The sequence below is a fragment of the Meriones unguiculatus genome, assembly GCF_030254825.1.
Source record: "Meriones unguiculatus strain TT.TT164.6M chromosome 13 unlocalized genomic scaffold, Bangor_MerUng_6.1 Chr13_unordered_Scaffold_34, whole genome shotgun sequence".
Lineage (NCBI taxonomy): Eukaryota > Metazoa > Chordata > Mammalia > Rodentia > Muridae > Meriones > Meriones unguiculatus.
Window position 1 is genome coordinate 10,979,093 of NW_026843646.1, and position 19,905 is coordinate 10,998,997.

Consider the following 19,905-nt stretch of genomic DNA (forward strand, 5'->3'; position numbering starts at 1 on the left):
AAGAAAACAGGAAACAACCTAGGAACCTACCACAGAGGGCCTCTGAAAACCTCTGCCCTTCGGACTATCAAAGCAGATGCTGAGCCTGATGGGCAACTGTTGAGCAGAGTGAACGGACTTTTAGGTAAGAACTGGGAAATAGTAAGAGCTGGAGAGGACAGGGTCTCCACAAGGAGAGCAACAGAACAAGAAAATTTGAACATAGGGAACTTCCCAGAGACTCATACTCCAACCAAGGACTATTCATGGAGATAACCTAGAACCCCTGCACAGATGTAGCCCAGGGCAGTTCAGAGTCCAATTGGGTTACATAGTAATGGGAAGAGGGACTGCCTCTGACATAATCTGATTGGCCTGCTCTTTGATCACCTCCCTCTGGGGGGGGAGCAGCCTTACCAGGCCACAGTAGAGGACAATACAGCCACTTTTGATGTGAACTGACAGACTAAGATCAGAAAGGAGAGGAGAACCTCCCCTATTAGTGGACTTGGGGAGTGGCATGCAAGCAGAGGGAGGAGGGAGGGTGGGATTGGGATGGGAGGAGGGAGGGGCTTATGGGGGGATGCAGAATGAATAAAGTGTAATTGATGAAAAATTTAAGAAAAAAGGGAAAAAAATAATTTAAGAACCTTAAATGACTTTCAAAATTGGAGGAAAACATGGAGTTAGTCAATTGGCATGGAGCACATCTCGCCCCTGGGGGCAATGGTCTCCTGAACCTACTCAGACCTCAGACACCACCACTGCTAGTTCTAGAACTGACACAGGATGTTCCAACGAGGGGTTAAGGCTTCTCATAATATTTCCTATAAGCCCACACCTGTTTGTCTATATCCCCCATTTTTATTCATTATTAGCCAGATAGAGCCAAGTAATTGTGGTAATCATACTTGCTTTTTTGCCCAATGCTGGAATGCTAGGAAAGTTAGGTATGCCCTGGTTACTCGCATGCCTCACTGGGTGCCTATGCCCATTGATGCCCCTCACGCTATGACTCTCTTCAGACAGAAAAGGGATCTTGGAACTACAGCCACCATTGTTACTACCATCTCATTGACGGCTGTTGGAGCTACCACCAGGGCATTAGCCATGAGTCATACTGGACAGACTGCTCAGACCCTGAATAATCATTTAGCCAATGTAGCTCATGCCTTAGTTGTACATAAAGGAATTAATGCTCAACTAAAAGGAAGCTTGATGGTGTTCAATCAGAGGATTGACCTCTTGCAGGAGCAAATTGATACCCTATGGCAAATCGCTCAACCTGGCTGTCAATGAAAGTATGCTGGACTTTGTGTCACTAGCATACAACATGAGAATTTTTCCTGCGCTGCAAATCTGTCTAAACAATTGTCGAGCTATATTTTAGGTAATTGGACTGGAGAATTCGATACTACGATGGAGCAGCTGAGAGTGGCCATTGTCACAGTAAATTCTACCGGAGTGGACGCAGGACTAGCCACAGGATTATCAACATGGATTGCTGCAGCCATGAATCATCTGAAGGAATGGGCGGGCATGGGAGTGTTAGCAGGCCTTCTGGTGTTGGTCTCCTTGGTTTGCCTGTGGTATATATGCAAGATTAGAGTCTCACAACAGTGTGATGCAGCCATGATCATTCAGGACTTTACAGCCATTGAAGCAGGACATTCTCCCCAAGCATGGTTGGATACCATAAAAAGCTAAAATGATACGCTCAGGATGCGAGGCTAAGCACTGCACTCAGGGTCAGCCGCTTCGGACCCAGAGAAGAGCATGTCTGATTGCATGCGGGTTGATGCCCCAGGTCCCGCCTCTGAGAAAAAGGTATCGGACGGGTCCGATGCTCTTTGGGTGGATGACACCTAAATGAACATCTGTACAAAGTCCCAATTTATTTCTAATATCAGAGATCAGACCTCTACACTTGCCTGATGCGTCTAAAACAAAAAGGGGGAACTGTAGAGAGCTGAGGAATGCTATGCCTTAAAGATGGAGCTGGTTTCCGCCTTCCACCTTCCCGATGGTGAGTGCTCTCTGTCACGAACAACTCCACATTTGGCTAAGGCCGAGGATCTGGCTTGCTTCCATGTATGTGGACCTATCTGCATTGCCCCCATGGCACGCCTGGGTTGGCTACCCAGAGGCTATTTAAGCTGTGGGCTGGCTTTCCCCAGGGTCCGAGGATTGTTCAATGTTCCTGAATAAACTGCATTGAAAAAAAAAAATAATGAGATCATGGGTTGGCTCTGAAGCTCCCTGCTGTGTTTATTTTAATAAACTGTCTTATTTGCCTGGTGTGCAGCTGGGGTTGAGACCTCAGCAAAGTCACTTTTATGTTCGAAGCCACAAAAGGGGAATTGTCACTCACATGTAACAAGTGATTTTATTTTTAAAAAAGTCACATGCTTTAGACTGCTTTTTCTGGGGAAGGTGTCTAAAAAATTATCTGCTTCACTCTGAACATGTGAGGAAATTGAAATGGTGTCTATTATTTGCCTGACTGCACAAGATTTAATTAGTCTTCCTGAAGAAGGAAAAGTGTGCTTCTAGAATTAGAGGAATCCACCTGAGGTTTGGGAAGGATGTAAGCAGAGGCCGCACAATTGTGTGTAACTCAGGGACAGGTCAACTGTGTACCGGGTCCATCTGCTCTTTGCATAGCCTGAGCTCCTGTTGAAGCTAGAAATAACTTTCTGTGCTTGACATTTAGATGAACATTCAGGGGGTGAAATCATGCTTTGTCTTCAGCTCTGCAACACATTTACGTTGGGTTCTTTGTAGGTCAACTTAGGGGAAAGTTGCTCTTGTGTTTGCCTGCTGCTGGTGGAGCTGTGGGACATGGTTGGGTTTGCCAAAAGAAGCAAATGCTTATCAGCTCCTCGGCCAAGGTTTCAGTTAACAGCCTTCTGTGCAGCCCCACCCCCACTTCCGTTAAAGTTCAACCATTTGGATTTTGAGTGTGGCACAGCCAGGCTGTGATTGATGCCATCAGACCCTGAAACTGCTTTCCAGGAGGTGGCCAGGAGAAGGAAGCGCTGCTGAGCCCAGCACAGCACCCTGCATGCTGGGCTGACCTGAGAGATGCCAGCACAGAAGGCAGGCTCCTGAGGTTTACCTTTTATGGGATCAGGCTGCCTTGAGTCTGAGCCACTCTGGGCCTTCTGTGGAGACCTTTCTCTTTTAAGAGCATTAAATCTAAATATCTCCCTGTTGAACTCTATTGGCTCTTAAGGACCTTGTGTAAAGGGTGATTGACTTTTATGCCTTCTCCAAGGATGACTGAGTCTATTTATTGCCAGTGAGCATCCGTTATCTCATTGGCTCTAGATGACTAGGCTACTTAAGTGGTCCTTGTAAATAGTCATGATCTGTTGCTCTAGCTCTCTTAGGTCAGACTTGGAGATGACAGACCATAATTAGCTTTTCTTCCTAGCTATCATTGACCCTCAGTGAATGACATGCAAATTAGCAAGCCAGTCATGTAGGAAATATCCACCGGAACATTGTCTTCTCTTCTACTAGGCAGACCTATAGATGGAGTCTGGAGTGATGGTGGATTACATCAGGGAGATCTTTGTGAAATGCAGGGCCAGAATTAGGGACAACCACTAATTCAGCAGAGTGAGCATTTTGTTTGCTGATACAAAACTGCATTCTGGCCTAGATCATCCCATTGGCAGCAATAGAACAAGTCAAGTGTGCCTAGAAAAGGATGCCTCCTTCCTGACCATCACATCAGTGGCCACGTTGCTACTGTAATCTTTAAGACACCAGCACGTATCTCTCACCCCATCTCACCCCTGCCTTCTGTGGTTGCAGGGCACAGAGCTTGCATATTTGTGTTGCTGCAGCCTCAGGAAACTTAAGATATTTGAAAACATTTGCTGCTTAAGTGAATGTTAAATAAAATTTCTCTGTCATTTAGGGACTCTCCAAGGTAGCATTTTCTGTTACTGTGACTGTTATGGACAGAATATTTCTACCCTGGAAGTTTGGAAGATGCATCCTGCCTGCCATAGTCTTCATTACTCAGGCATTTGCATCTTCAGTGGATCTCACCCCCCTGCCCCCAGGCTTCTTTAGATTCTGTGAGGCCCCTGCTCAAATCTAGAGTATCTGTGGCTTATGTTTCACTAGTTTCCTCCAGGCTGAGGACTTTGTTCTGCGGGACCTCTGCTCACACCTCTCTTGTACTCGACCACTGTATGATGGTCATTGCTGAGCACTGGTTGCATTCTCCTCGAATTGTTAGCTTCTGTCTCTTTCTAAGATCCTACACCATTTAATGCATTGTGTGCTTCACTGTGTGCTTCCATGGATACTTATAGACTGAATAAATGAATGAAAAGAATGAATGAGTGAAATGAATGTATATATTTAAAAGTATCTTTTCTTTATTTTTATAATATATAACATGATATTACAGGGTATATAAAGAGCAAAGTAGGGAAATTAAACTATGTATTATACAGTTATTCTTTCCCTTCCTGTGTGCACGCACCTATGCCTGTGTCTGTGTACAAAGCCGCTAAAATTTATTGTACACCATGCCTGTAATTCCAGCTCTAGAGAGCCTTCATCAGGAGGATCACCACAAGTTTAATACTAGCCTGGGCTAAAGAGGGAGCTTCAAGTTTCAGGTGACCTTGAGCTGCCAAGGGGACCCTGTCTCAAAGACAAACAGATGGGAAAACATTTCTTTAACACAAATCCAATGTCTCTCAGAGTACCCACACATTAGATCTCTAGACGTACAGTGAGACAGAGTACCTTTAGTATTTGTTTTCGGGTTTTGGCTAGAAAGGTGGGAGCTAGTGGCACAGCTGGCAAAGTTGTTGTAATTAGCACATCATTGAAACTTGTCAAATGTCCTTAGACACCCCTGATGGGCATAAGGAGGAGCTCACAGGTAAAAGGATGTGTGAAGAGGTGAAGCACTGACAATTAGATGCCTGGTGGTGTAAATTACTAAAAGTCTACAGGGTATCAAACAGATCAGCCCTGTACCTAGGAAGAACTCTGTGGCCTTCATTTTCCTTCAGGGCAACTCTAGGCACTTTCACAGAGGCACAAAGGTTTTGACATCCATCAAAAGCCCACTTTTGATGGGATAACACTTTTGAAACTGTGTTACACATAATAATATATGTCCCGGTCCACCCCTGTCCCTGCTACCCTTCCTCCTAGTTCTTGTCAGTGTTCTTTGCTCATTCCAATAAAAATCGCTATTACATAGTGTCTATATTAGTTTGTGTCACAATGACCAGAGCACCTGTTAGAAACAGCTTAGTGGAAGAAAGGTGTTTTGTTTTTCTTTCTTTTCCCAGAGTTTCAGAAGGTCCCAGTGCATTGTGGGTGGGAGGCATCATGGTAGGAGTGTGTGGCAGAGGCTGTTCAGATCAAGGTGGACCAGAAGGCAGAGAGCATGCCAAGAGCCAGGGGCTGGCTATATAACATAGGACCCAGAGACAGAGTTCCCAGCCAGGCCACTTCCTAAAGCTTTCATAGCCTCTAACAGCACTCATCTCTGGGGGAATTGTAGATGCAAACTATGAAAATGCCATCTTTTGGCTGTGACCCACCATTATGTAGAACAGGGTCATTTTTAGCTCATTTACACTCATCCTCTGTCTTTACCAATCCTTTACAGTGAAACTTGTTTTTTATTCTGTTAATCAAATAGAACTCTCAAAAACTGATTAGAGTTTCTGTCCTGTTGGCATCATGTCATTTCTATTGTATATTTTTTGTTTGTTTGTTTGTTTTTTAGCTTGAAGGTTTTAAAAGTTTTTCTATTGCATTTCCTGATGCCACATGTTATAAGATGAGGATTTAGTTTGTTCAGAATCTTGCTATAATTCCGAGGATGCACTGGTCCTCATGATCCTCCTGACTCAGCTCCCTGACTGCTGGATTACAGGTGTGTGCCACCACTTCCTGTTAACAGGAGGAGGTTTATGCTGTTATTTAATCCCTCCTGTTTCGTTTCTTGCCTTTGCCAGCTCCTCTTCTTCACTAACGTGGAGTAGGTTAGCATTTAGATTTTCTTTTTCAGGGAGAGGGCTTGCAGGCACTTTAACGGGACCATTGAACATGGCAAGTATTGAGTGACATATATGAGGCCCCTTAGCTGGTTAATGCTACCAGAGGCTGAAGTCGGGGCTTTTGCCTTGCAATCTAGTGGGATTCCTGTAAGTTCAGTTATCTAATGCTTAGTGAGTTCTTTTCTAGGCATTGTATTAGGTGCCAGGTCATATTAAATAATAAGAAATTATTCCAGACAGACCTCACGCTCCACAGTCAAGGAAGGAAGTTTTACAAAACATAACTGGGTTTCAATGCTATTCTATTAAAAAAGAATAGTTATCTCATTATTATTATTTTTTATCCTGCAGGTCAGAGGTTAGGGAAAGTTATAACTAGAAGTGTCAACTTCTTAGATTAATTGACTAATTTAGTATGTGGGTGTGCCTGAGTGTATGTATGTGTGCCACGTGCATCCAGGAGCATAGAGAAGCCAGAAGACGGTGTCAGATCCCCTGGAACTGGAGTTACAACAGTTGTGCACCACCGTGTGGGTCCTGGAAATCAAACCCTAGTCCTCTGCAAGAGTAGCAAGTGCTCTTAACTGCTGACACATTTCTGTAGCCCCAGAAGTGGCGATTTTAATATACCAAGAAAATAACATAGTTAACTCATTTATAGTGATGTTCTTTCTAGACAGTCATTTAAATTGTCTATTTCAAGTTCAAATATCAAAGCAAATTGTTTAGAAGTTTACAGCCATATAATGTTTTGTGCATCTGGCAGGATTCTATGGGAGAGTATTGAACAGTTATCAGTTGTCCTTATAGGTTTGTGTAGGATTTTCACTTCACATGCCTGCCTGCCTCCCTCTTTGAAGGTCCTCTGCATGGCAGTTTGTGAATTTTCTTCTTTTGCTGCCTCCTTCAGCTTTTCATCACAGTGAATTGCTTGAGTACAGATTTCTCCTCCCAGAAGGGCGTGAAAGGACTTCCTTTGATGATTCAGATTGACACATACAGTTACAATAACCGCAGCAATAAACCCGTCCACAGAGCGTACCACCAGATCAAGGTCTTCTGTGACAAGATGAGTAAAGAAAAATTTGTCAGAAAGGTTCTGTTATGGCTAGATGTTCTTTTTAATGACATTTCTCCCTTGTCGCTGTTCTCGGCCAACCACAGAGACATGGCAGTCTTTTATTCTCAAGTCCTGTTAGATATTTAGGGAGTCACCAATCCATCCACTGTCCTTTGTCTTGGCTCTTGCTGTTTTCAGTATTTTTACCATTAATTTAATGACTGGCATTGCCCTGGGGCTTAGTTCTCTCAGGCTGATAAAACAAAATACCTGAGGCTAGGTGGTGTGAGCAATAGAAATGTACTCTCTACGGAAACCTCAGCGCTATGAGTTCTGTCCCTGTGAGCGACTTCCTGGCTGCCGGTAGGCATGTTATTTCCTTGTGCTCACATGGAAGAAAAAGAGAAGAGCTCTCCTGTGTCTTTTCACGGGACACTGTCACATCAGGGATCAGCCTCATCACCTCACCAGCGTTAAGGGCTTCGCTTCAGCACATGGCGGGTGAAGTGTGGGAACCTTCAGTTTGTAGCATACTGTGCTTTGGTCCGAGCGTGCAGCTGAGATGACAGATCTGGAATATCCGCTGGGTGTAGACACTACTGTAGAACACACATTGCAATCTTGGCCATTTGTTGAGTTGCATGGGGCATCACCTAGAACTTTCAGGACTAGAAACCTTGCCTACAAAATAAGTTCATCATTTTTACACAGCACACAGTGCTTTCGTCTCCATAATTGCTACTATAAACTTTAACAGAATAGTTAGAATAAGAAAGCTTCAACCCTGAAGGTCAGGTACAAGAGATGGTCACAGGTGTGAGCACGTGTACTGATCATTTGACAGCCTGTGTGAGGTCAGCCTCTGTGAGGGCAAGTAACGGAGCCTAAGGCACTCGTTGGAAAGCACCAAGGGGCCTTCTGAGGACAGGGTGTGAGGTGGGCTGGGGGAAAAAATTCTAAAGACCCTAGCTGGCTGGTGTGTGCAAAGGGACTGACATTGCTATGTTGTTTTTCATGAGAAGTTACAATGTAAAGCCCTGATCTAGGGGGAAAACCCTGTTCTGGGCAAAACTGGTAAGAGTAAAATCAGCTGCTGGAATTGGCAAACAGGTGGCCAGGAAAGAAAAGCACAAAAGAAAATTAAGATAGGAAGGGACACTCTCCTGGTTAGTTTTTGCCACACAGCTGGAGAGTTTTCTCGTAAGAGAAGGGCCACCGAGAAAATTCCTCTAGCAGATTGGCATGTGTGTAAGTCTATGGAGCATTTTCTTGATTGATGGGTGATGTGGAAGGGCTTAGCTTACTAAGGGCTTAGCTTGCTAGCCCTGGGCAGGAGATCCTGGGTATATAAGAAAGCAAACTGAGCAAATCTTGAAGAACAAGCCAGTACGAGACATTTCTTCACGGTCTCTGATTCTGTTCCTGCCTCCAGGTTCCTGCCTTGAGTTTTTCTCCCTCAGTGATGGCCTGCACCTGTAAGAAGAAGTAAGCCCTTTGCTCTCCAGGTTGCTTTTGCCGTGGTCTTTATTGTAACAATAGAAAGCACACAGAAATATCTTTATTTTCTCCTGATATAGTATTACTGTTGAAATTTTTGATGATAAAAATATCCCTATTCACTTCTAATTATTTATTTTCCTTTAATTAAATGCCCAAAGAATAGTTTTCATCTTTTCAAAGTCTATACTCTGTATTTATATACAGAGTAGGCCATCTTATAAAACAAAAGACTAGGGGCTGGCTCAGTCCTAAAGAACACTCGCTGCTCTTGAAAAGGACTCAGATTCAGTTTCCAGTAACTGACAGCTTTACAGCCATTGGCAACTCCAGTTCCAAGGGATCTGGTACCCTCTTCTGGCCTCTGTGGGCACCAGGCACTCATGTGGTGCATGTACACACATGCAAACAAAACACTCCCCAAAATAAAATGAATACACCTTAAAGCAACAATAACAGTGCGCTTCTTTGTATTACTGTGTGAACATTTAAGAAGAGGGATTGTAGGTTACAAGCCTCAGGGGAGAACTGTCCTAGCTTCTCATGTTGCCCAACGTGACTCAGAAAATAGCCCCCCCCCAAAAAAAAACCGCATTTCATTAAAAACAAGATTAAGGTCAGACCAACTTCCTTATGAACAGTGAATGAACATCATGAAGCTACTACCACCCAGCAGATGAAAAATAGCCCAATATCTCAAAGTGAGCCAATGAATCTCGCTAACAGGAAGCTTGAAAACCATGTATATGAAGAATAGACCTATGCTTGAGGTCAGGCAAGAACTTGCAATAGAAGCAGAAGTATTCCATAATGTACGAGAAGCAGCTAGCGGCTAGGCCAGTGACAGGTCATAAGGAGGTGCAGGTGGGAAAACAGCGCAGAATAGAAGGAAATTATGAAAGAGAGGAGTGAACATACCACAGACAAGAGCTAGAGATGGCCGAATATTTGTAGAACGGTGGTCATTGAGAAGAACAAACCAAGAAAAAAAACAACAAACTCCCAAGCAACAGAATACAACCAATGCAAAAATGGTACATCAGAACCATGGGAGAGTGTTTATACCGTGCTGGGGGAACTGGCTCAGGAAAACAATATGAAGCAACAGCTATCAGATGGGCAGAGTGGCACACACCTTTTAACCCAGCACTAGGGAGGCAGAGGCAGGTGTGTGTCTGTAAGTTTGACCAGCCGTGTCTATGTAGTGTGTTCCAAGACAGCCAGTGAGACTCTGTCTCAGGGGGTTAAAAAAAGAAAGCATAGCTATCAGACTTTGAAAAGATGAAAACTATTCTTTGGGCATTTAATTAAAGGAAAATACATAATTAGAAGTGAATAGGGATATTTTTATCATCAAAAATTTCAACAGTAATACTATATCAGGAGAAAATAGTTATCTGAATAGAATAAAGTAAACCAAGGACTTTTTTTCGACCCAATTAACTCCAATGTAAAGAATATAGAAAAACAGAAACTTCAAATAAAACCTAAACGACAATATAACATCCCAATTCTGGTGAATATTGCTTCTCCGTAAATCTAGTAGAGAATAAACTCTAGACATGGAATGTGAAAGCACAGGTGATATGCTGATGGAGGGCACACAGTTATCTGTAAATTGGTGAGTGATGGGGGAGAGTGCAGACATGTAGCCATCAGTGTGGCCATAGGATGACTACTGAAAAGCTCAATAAACTGCAGGGAAATGGCTCAGTGGATAAGAGTACTTTTCATGTAAGCACAAGGCCCTAAATTTGAATCCTTACCACTAGTATAAAAATCTGGGTGTATTGCATGTTCCTGTAACATTGGGATTGTTTCTGAGGCATGTGGGTGTCCAGCCACTCACTGTAGCTTAAATGGCAAACTTTAGGTTCAATAAGAGACCTGTCTCAAGGCAATAAGTCAGGGCATAATAGAGGAGGACATTCCAAATGCTTCTCTGGCCTCAGAACACACTGAAGGACACTTGCACACAACACACATACAAGTGTGGTAACAAGTGAGGTAACAAAGACAGTGTAATCTCACTGGCTGCTTATAGGTATGCACTGGTGACTACTTCAGATTAGATGATGGAGAAGAGAAATGAAAAGAGGCCCATAGCTAATTCCATGCTACCCTTCATTCTTAATGCTACATCAGTCTGTTTTAAATTGCCTGTTATAGCAATGAAATAGCACAGGGATGAATGCATCCCTGTGAGCCGAGAGAAGTGACAGCAGAGAGGAAATGGTTAAGAGAAGATAATAAAAGCCACTGGAATTGCACTGTAGGCACAGCTGTATAGCCCTTATAGAACCGAGGGACAGTTAGGTAGCCTCCAGAGCCCAGAGACCATTTGACGCAACACTCAGTGAGTACATACACATGGGTCAAAGGCACTTGGCTGGACTCACGCAGCAGAGGAGCTGGGTCCAGACATAGATCTGTCTCAGTTCAGACTCCTTGAATCAATAACTAACTTTATACACTGAATGTGAGAGTGACTACTGATCATTCAAAAAACCCAAAACTAAACAAACACACACACAAACCCCCAAACTTGTAGGGAGGAGAGTATTGCACTGTGGCTGTGAGCCTATGTCCTAGAGGAAAAGAGGCTTTAAGGGATAAAATGGGCTCATTATACCAGTTGTTTGCCAATTGAAAAAAAAAAACAAACCTATTTTCATTCAGTTATTTTTCCTTTCAGTGAGAAAGGATGAGAAGGGGAATGTGTACGTTCCCTACCTGCCCCAAAGCTTTGTTGTTGAAGTCACATGGCGGGGCCTTAGGCTAGGAAAAGGTGGTTGGAAAAACCATTTACTTGTATGGCTATGATTTTAAACATTGAAAACCCAGAATGGATCACTCTCGTGTACGCTTTGCCAATAAGAAAGGTCACATTCCTAATAGTTCCTGTTTTAAATGCCCTAATGAAGCATGATGGATTGGCATTTTTTTCAAGCAGTGAGTGATGACATAGGTTTCTGTATATTGCAGTGTTAAGGAGTGGGGAATGTCAAGAAACTCACATGAAGAAGAGTCTTAGGACCTTGCGGATGGGTTAACTGTAATTGCATCAGCTGCATCAAATTTGCCCTCTTAAATGAAATGGACTTCTTCCCTAAGTGTAGAAGTAATGTTTTCTGGAAGTTTTGGCGACAAGTACTCCTAGGAAATAAAGTGATGCAAGATCTTGGTGGAGGCAGATCTGTCTGTACTGAATGTGTAGTGCTTTTTTGGGTCTTACTGAAATCACAGCTTTATTTAGAAATGAGAATGACAGTTCCCCAAGAGTGTATAATGTGTTTCTAGTTCCTGAAAACTATACTGCACATATATAATTTTTTTCCAAAAATACGCTTAATTCATTTTATGATCTTGTATAAAACCCCATATGTGGTAGCCACAGCTGGAGCCTAGGTCCTCTGAACTCTGGTGAGGGTTTTCTCAAGGTGGTCCATGAATTCCTGATGAGGTTATTTGATGAACACAGTCTTTCCCAGAGGTTCCAGGATCAAGAAGCTGTAGGACTTGGAGATGGCATGAAAGGTGGCCTTGATGGAGTTGCCCAGGGTGGCAGTGCAGCCCTGTCTGATGTTGGCGGTCATTAATACTGGCCATACTTAGCAGCTTTCTGGACACAGGAGCAGAGATGATGCTAGTGCCTCTCGGTTGGGGGGGACTCAGCAGTGTGGAACCACAGCTTCCTGTCACTCTGCATGGAACAATGTGGGGCTTGCCAATCTTGTTCCCCAACTAGCCTTTCCATACAGAAAGAGTGGAAAGCTTGGCCAAGATGATAGCCCCTCGGGTTTTGATTGGCTATATCCTTGGACCACTTAATACCAGGGCCAACATAACTATTCTAGTCCCCAATAGCAACTAAAGCCTTGAACTGGGTCCTCATTGCAGCATCTACCCTGGCACGATCTTCAGAATCTCATCTTTTGGGGATGCTCTCAGGAAAAAGCTGATGGTCTAGGATTCCTTAATGGGTGGGGAGAAGAGGTAAATTGTCTCCAGGAACTCGATTTTCAAGTCCTTGACCAGGTGGCCCAGCTTGGTGACAGGGATCCACTCCTTGTCTTTGGCTTTACCTCCAGAAGCCTCACAGCATCTATTATAACCTCAGTCCCCAAGGCTACTGCCAAGTCCTCTGCAGAAGCTGTTGTGGCCTTCCAAGCCTGGACCAGAGGTATTCTGCACCATCCGCTGTTTGCTGTTTTCCTGAAGAGGAGGATGATATAGATAATTCTTAAACAATTCTTTCTTGGCTATTCTCAGAAATAGCACAAATAAAACCATTCTTTAAAAGTAAAATTTCTTGGGCTGTACCCATTTTTATTGGTTACTTTTCTCGTGCTAAGATAAAATGCCATATGGGTCCAGAGGGTTGAGTTTATCATGGCAGGTGAGGCATAGCAGTGTGAAAGTGAGCATGAAAGTAGGAGCAGGAAGATGAGATGCAGGCATAGTGCAGAGAGAGAAAGTGGAGTGAAGTTTTAAACTCTCTTAAGCCCACCCCCAGTGATGCACTTTCTCCAATGAGCCTGCCACCTTCCCAGGCATCACCACCAACTGGGGACCAAGTGTTTGCATACCAGGCTCTGGAGAATGTTCTCATTCAGGTCATTGCACTATCTGTCTGAGTTAGCCGTCTAGCACTGGGATAAAGCCCATGACCAAAAGCAGCAGGTGGGAGAGTGGGCTTGTTTCGTCTTATTCTTCCAGGGCACATCACAGAGTGAAGGCAGGGAAGGAGCTCACAGCAGGAACCTGGAGGCAGGAACTGAGGCAGTGGTTATGGAGGAGAGCTGCTTACTGACTTGCCCTGCTCCTGCACACCCCCTCTCCCCGGCTTGCTCAGCTTGCTTTCTTAGATCCAGGAGCCTGTGCCACGGCCAACACCACTGCCAGCAGGCTGGGCCTTTTCTCATCCATCAAGAAAATGCTCCACAGGCATTTTCTCAGTTGAGATTCTCTCCTATGACCTTAGCTTGTGTCAAGTTGATCAACAAACAAATAAAACAAAACAAAAACACAACAAACTAACCAGGGCAATATTCAGCATGATGAGTGTTTTTCACATGACACTAATACTTAAAAAGAACACAAAATTTGACAATGAAAAAATAATTTGTATAATTTGGGATGTGTCTTGAGTGAACTATAATTTATAGGGGTAGATAATACATATTTGTATGGAATACTGAATTACACATAGCTTCCAACACATGGCAAAGTGCTCTGTATGCATCTAAGAAAAAATGTTGCCATTTCCCACTCCAAACTTGAAGTTGGTTTGAGCAAGGTGTTATTGGGGGCATTTAGAATTGATTTCTCTTTGTTTAAACACAAAGGCTCTACAAAAATCTGGGTTATTTTGATGAGTTTTTTTGTAGCCGGTGTATCTATATTTCTCTATGTTGTCCCTCTTGCTGTGGATTTTCATGACCTGTAAGTATCAATGACACCTCAAAATTTAATGTAAAATAGCATAAGAACTGCTAGTTCTTTGGTAGTTTTTGGTATGAAAGGTGCATTGTGATTGTCTGAGTCTCATCTATGGAAAACAGCAGTGGCCCATCCTTCAAGAACTCCCTCCAAAGCCATGGTGCTCTTGCTGAACCCAAGTCCCCACTGTATCCTAGTCTTGTCTGGCTTTCTGCTCTGAGTCAGTAAGACCAGTAAGAGTCAGTGTGACCAAAAGTGTATTTGGTTTGTCTGAAGGGTGCAGGTTACTGGGTGCTTTATGTGGTGTGTGTCACTGTTTCCTAAACAGACTGTTAACATGGACCTAGGAAGCAGGTTTGGCTTGGTGTCCTGTGAATGTCACCTGTGTAGGGCATTGTGAATTCATGGTCTACTTGAATTCTGCTGAAGCCAGAATGGAGGAAGCTGTGCTGGATGCCTTTCTGGGATCAGGAGAGGAAAATAGGTTAAGAAATGGCCCAAAAGAAATATGAACAGCAAATGATGCTGACACCAGGGGCAGCTGATCAGGTAGTGGAGCAGGAGAAGGCCTTGAATTTGGCTAATAAGAAGTCAAATTACAAAGAACAGGAGCACAGAAGTGAGTGAATGCATGTTTCTCCTACGTGGTAGAGTGAGCACCATCTCCAAGCATACAGGGAAATACGATAATTTCATGTGCAGAGTGATCCCACATCTTTGTGTGGCTACAAAAACGCCCCCTTTATTTCTTCCTGTGATGATTTTTTGAAAAAATTCATAACCATAGGCAGAGGAAAACTTGCCCTGGGAAGTGGCACTTGCCTGAAAGCTGTCTGTGCCTAGGAGCGGACGCCATGGGCCAGTGCTTAGGCTGTTCTATTAATAGCACTGAGCTACCCAGCAGGTGACACTGGGCCAGAGAACTCAGCCTGTTCTTTCCCCATGGATTCAAAAGCCAAGTTCATGGAGTAGGCATGAGACAGGAAGAGGCAGCAATCCGATGAGCTGGCCTTACAGGTCAGAATGTAGCATGAAGATCTGTGAGTGTTCTCATTTCGCTGAGGCAGGAGGCTTCCTGGCTTCCTCTTCCCATCTTCACGCTGTGTGTGAGAGAGAGAAAGAAAATGAGAATATTCTTTTATGCTCTGAAAACATACCTTGCTTGGTCTCTGTTTTCCCCATCAGGGAGCAGAAAGAAAAATCCGAGATGAAGAGAGAAAGCAGAATAGGAAGAAAGGGAAGGGCCAGGCCTCCCAAACCCAGTGCAACAACTGTAAGTCAACCCCTCCCCAATGCTGATGGTAGCCAGCAGGGTCCTTTGAAGAGACAGAAGAAGCTGGCTACAGGGGAAGGTACGAAGGCTCCAGGTGTGGCCTGCTTTGCCCCTACAGTGCAGACAGGGGCAGCGTTGATATGGAAAGCAAACAGAAGTCCTCCGCGGTACACACAGGACAGCTGGAAGTGGAGGAGCCTTCCACCCTCATTGTACTTCCCAGAATCCCATGCTCTTTTTGTTTATTTGGGCCTGGGGAAGGGCATTTGAAGCATAATCTAGGCTGCTGGGAAAGCTTTGGGGGAGGATCATGGACTTGGCTGACAGTGTTCATGTGTGCATAGCCCTGTTCTGTGGTTGTTGTGGTTTCGTGCAGCCTCTGACGGGAAGCTGGCTCCCATACCTTTACAGAAGAAAAGTGACATCACGTACTTCAAAACCATGCCTGACCTGCACTCGCAGCCCGTGCTCTTCATACCAGATGTTCACTTTGCCAACCTGCAGAGGACTGGACAGGTACTACTTTTGCTCACAGCCTCCTACTGCCCTCCTCAGGGTGTGCTGGTGTGTACGCAGAACAGGCCACAAAAATAAACTCAAGCAGCAGGGGAATGGCAACACAAAAAGTAGGTTTTTACAGAAAACATTGTCTTGGGAGGAAAGACTGGCATGCTAAGGCAAAGAAAGGTGTGAGCTGTTATTAGAACATTGTTGACAACAGGACAGGAGAAAGCTCCTCATCTGCCTGTTCAAGTTGTGGTGTCTGTGAAGCAGACTCGGTCAGTGCACATATCGCCACCTAGTGGTGAGAGGTAAAACTGTTTCATACATTTCATACATACATTTGCCCAGAGGAGAGAAATTAAGATCTTGTCAACAATTTTTTCCTTAGCAAATTAGTAGTTCTCATTGAGTGGATAAATCATTAGTCATCTGAAGGAAAAAGAGTGTTAGATCTTCCTTCAAAAACACAATAGCCAAGTCCTATGGTTATATCTACAAATGAAATGAAGGATTGGAAATCAAATAAATATTCAATAATTAAATCATTATGACAGCTTAGTTTTGTGGAAGATTATGCAGACACTGAAATTTCATGATGAAAACTATGCATCCACAGGAGAATTAATTATGATTTTGTTCAATAAAAACTAAAAGTAGGGTACTGGTGTGCTGGGTCTAGCACTCCAGTGCTGACGGAGCTGAACTGGACCTTGCTCACGGTTTTTCCTGTGCTAACTGAAGACCGGTCCTCTATAAGGGAAGGTTTCCAGAGTTCTCAGGTGATGCTGATGTTATTTCCTTTACTCTTTAAGGTTACTTCTCCCAAGGGAGAAATGAAAACTGGAGAAGAAAGAGAAGATGTTTCTTAGCATCAGCCCGAGTTTGTTTTGGCCATACTAATTGGGACTTTAATTTTGCCTCGTTTTGTTTTCTTTTGAATCCAGAATCCTTAGCTGAAAGGATTGTTTTGAGAAATAGGAGCATTATGACAAACTCAAGTCCCCTCGCATTCTAAGTGCTGGGACTTGACATCAGCCTGATTTCTCAATCTTGCAGCTTCTCCTTTTTCTGGAGAATGTTTTATATAGTGACAAGGCAGCTGTACAACCAGAGGATCATGGTGTGGGGGGGGGTTGCATGTGTGCATATGCATGAGTGTGTGTGTTTATTTGTTTCTCGGTTCATGATATAATATGATAATAAATATATTCATACTTTTTGCATGGAGTACATTTCTACTAAAATTCATTTTAACATTTCTATCTTGTCTTATTACATAGGAACCAATATATAAGAGGAAAGAATATGAATATTGTATCTTGTCCAGAAAAGACAGCCAGCAAGGCTGTGTGTGTGAGAGAGAGATGGTTGCCTGCATGTGCCACCACTGTCTGGCACTGTCTGCAGGATGCTTCAGTTTCTCTAATTCTGATTGTGCTTGCCACTGCTCGTTCCTAATGACACTTGTCCTTGGAGAGCTTCCTTTTGCCACATGACCTTTAGAGCATGAAGAGAGTTAATGAATGAAAAACTGAAATAAAAAGAGGAGGATGTGGCTACCCTTAAAGTGTGGAGATTTTTATTGTATATGTAAAGGACAAAGCAGGCAGAGGGAGGAGTCCAGGCTGAACACGGCCAGCTGACTAAACGGGTGAGGAGAGAGAAGTAAGAGAGAAGCCAAGAGCTGCCACCAGGTTCAAGAGGCAAAGAAAGCCAAAATGGCTGAGTTACATGCTGTTGGAACAGGAAGTCCAGCCAAGAGAGGAGTGTAGAGGAGGGGTCGGGGTGAGGTATGCTGAGAGGAGCCACAAGTCCTGAGGGATGCTGGCCCTATTTGATATGTGAAATAGGCATCCCAGTTAAATATTTGTCCACCAGTTTCTTTGCTGACAGTTTACCCTTACATTTCTGTGGTGATGGGAAACCAGGGTAAGCCCGCTTTGATGAACAAACACGCGGGAGCCAGCACAGCCTTTCTAAAGAATGTGTTTAGATCTTACCAACAGATTTTCTTATTGTCAGGAGCAGCATTTGGCAGAGAGCCAGAGTAACCTGATCAGATCAGACCAGCTTAAGCTAGAAATAGTCACATTTCTGAATTTACTTTATAAAATCTAACACACACACCATTGCTAATCAAATGTATCTTTTTTCCTCTTCACAGATAGTTTGTACAGTCAGACAACTCATTCAGATTTCTGTTTTATGCTGTCTGACATGAGCCTCTTGTTTTCCCCACAGGTGTATTACAACACAGATGACGAACGAGAAGGGTAAGAGCAGTCCTTCATTCTAAGCACATAATGTTTGTTTGTGGGGTGGCAATGCACCTTCCCAGCCTGGGCCGCCCTGGGCAGGAGATGGGACCTTCCCGTGTGCTGTGACCTAGAATGGAGAGAGGGGCAACAGGTGGTCACCTTTTCCTGCAAGCCCATCTTCTGTACCTTCCCTTTCTCCCTGTGATCTGCCTTTGACTAAATGGTAATTTTGCAAATGTGGCCCATCCCTTCTAGTGCACTGTTTGTTGAAATCTTTCTGATAGCTCTTGCTTCCCATCGTTTCATCTCAGCACAAGATCTGGTTGAGAGTGTAAAAGCCTTTCCTGCTTTCAAAACTGCCCGAGACACAAACAGCTCCTGAAGCCTTACTCAAGGTGTTGAATGGGGCCTGAGTAGGTTGAGAACCTGTTCACTGCCCTGTGGGTTTGGGGTAGGAAGTTGTCTTCTGTATCTTCCAGATGTGTCTCTCTGGCCCCATCTTTGCAGAGAATATATGCCCACCTATAAATGTTTAGGGGCAGCTAACTCTTCAGTGTAGTTTCTTTCCTTAACTCATTTTATATACTCAGAAGCTTGCAGGTATGAAAGGGCTGTTTTAAGGTCACGAGATGACTCTTCTAGGACACAGTGACGTTGGTAGCACATTCTCACAGGGTAGGTGTTGAGCTAGCTGCCTTCTATTTGAATATTGCCAGTGACGAATGCTCTCTGCATATGAGGAAGCTCATTATATTATTTCTAAGAGCTGGGTGGTTTCAGCTTTTAGAGTTTAAAGGAGGAAAACTGTACTTTGGCTTATTCTTTTGGAACAACATAGGGCAGAGGCAGGGGCAGACGCCAGAGCTGTTCCTCTGTGGCCTCTGCCAGTTAGAGAATGTCATTTAGGCTTCCAGTCTCTTGAATGACACTGCCTATGTTTAGTATGATCTTCTCTGGTTAATTAATTCTTTTTGGAAACATCCTGACAAACATACCCAAGAGTGTGTTTTACAAATCTTCTTAGGGTCTCTCATTTCATATTGGTTAACAGTTGAGATTATCATAGCACGTTCTCTCTGATAACAGTGTTCAACTTCTGTCCATTCACTCCTGCTCTGCTCTCTGGATAAGCCTTTTCCACCCTCAACATTCAAACTTCTGTTCTTTCCTGAAACTGTTCTTAGTTACAATATAATTTTATCTTTTAATATCTTAATTTCTCTCATGGGAGACTACTAAATTTATACAACAACAGCAAAAAAAAGAGCATTTTGCCTCTGTGTGGGTTTGTGTACCAGTTACATGCCTATTGCCCATGAAGGCCAGAAAATGGCATTGAATCCCTGGAACTGGAGTTACAGGTGATTATGAACTGTGCTATGGATGCTGGGAATTAAACCCAGGTCCTCTGGAAGAGCAGCCAGTGCTTTTAACCTCATAGTTCTCCAGCCTGACCACTAAGTTGGTTTTGTTTTGTTTTTATTTGCTTTTGTTTTCTGAATACATGTGTTTAGAACCTCCTGAATTGCAGATTATGTTGGGAACTCTCTTATAAGCTCAATGCTATATTTTTCTCTTAAAGCAGGCTAAAACCACATTCATTCCTTAATACGTATTTTATGCTTATTGTTTGCATTAGTTGTGTATACCTAACATCCCAAGATAAATTTCCTACAAACCATAGTCAAACTTTTCCATTCCTATGTAAGACACTTCATAATTGGTGAAGGAAGTATAGCTGATATTGCTGGCTTTATTCCTGAAGCAGAAGTTTTCAAGTGACAGACCAAGGGCCAGATCTTCTTTTGGTGGTGGTGGGGGTGGGCAGGGTCTCAGTCTGTAGCC

The 19,905-nt window shown here is 43.6% G+C and overlaps 1 pseudogene; it reads left to right on the forward strand.

The window, feature by feature from the left end:
• Positions 1-19,905, forward strand: part of LOC132650920 (grainyhead-like protein 2 homolog) — a 59,353-nt pseudogene that overhangs the window by 20,515 nt on the left and 18,933 nt on the right.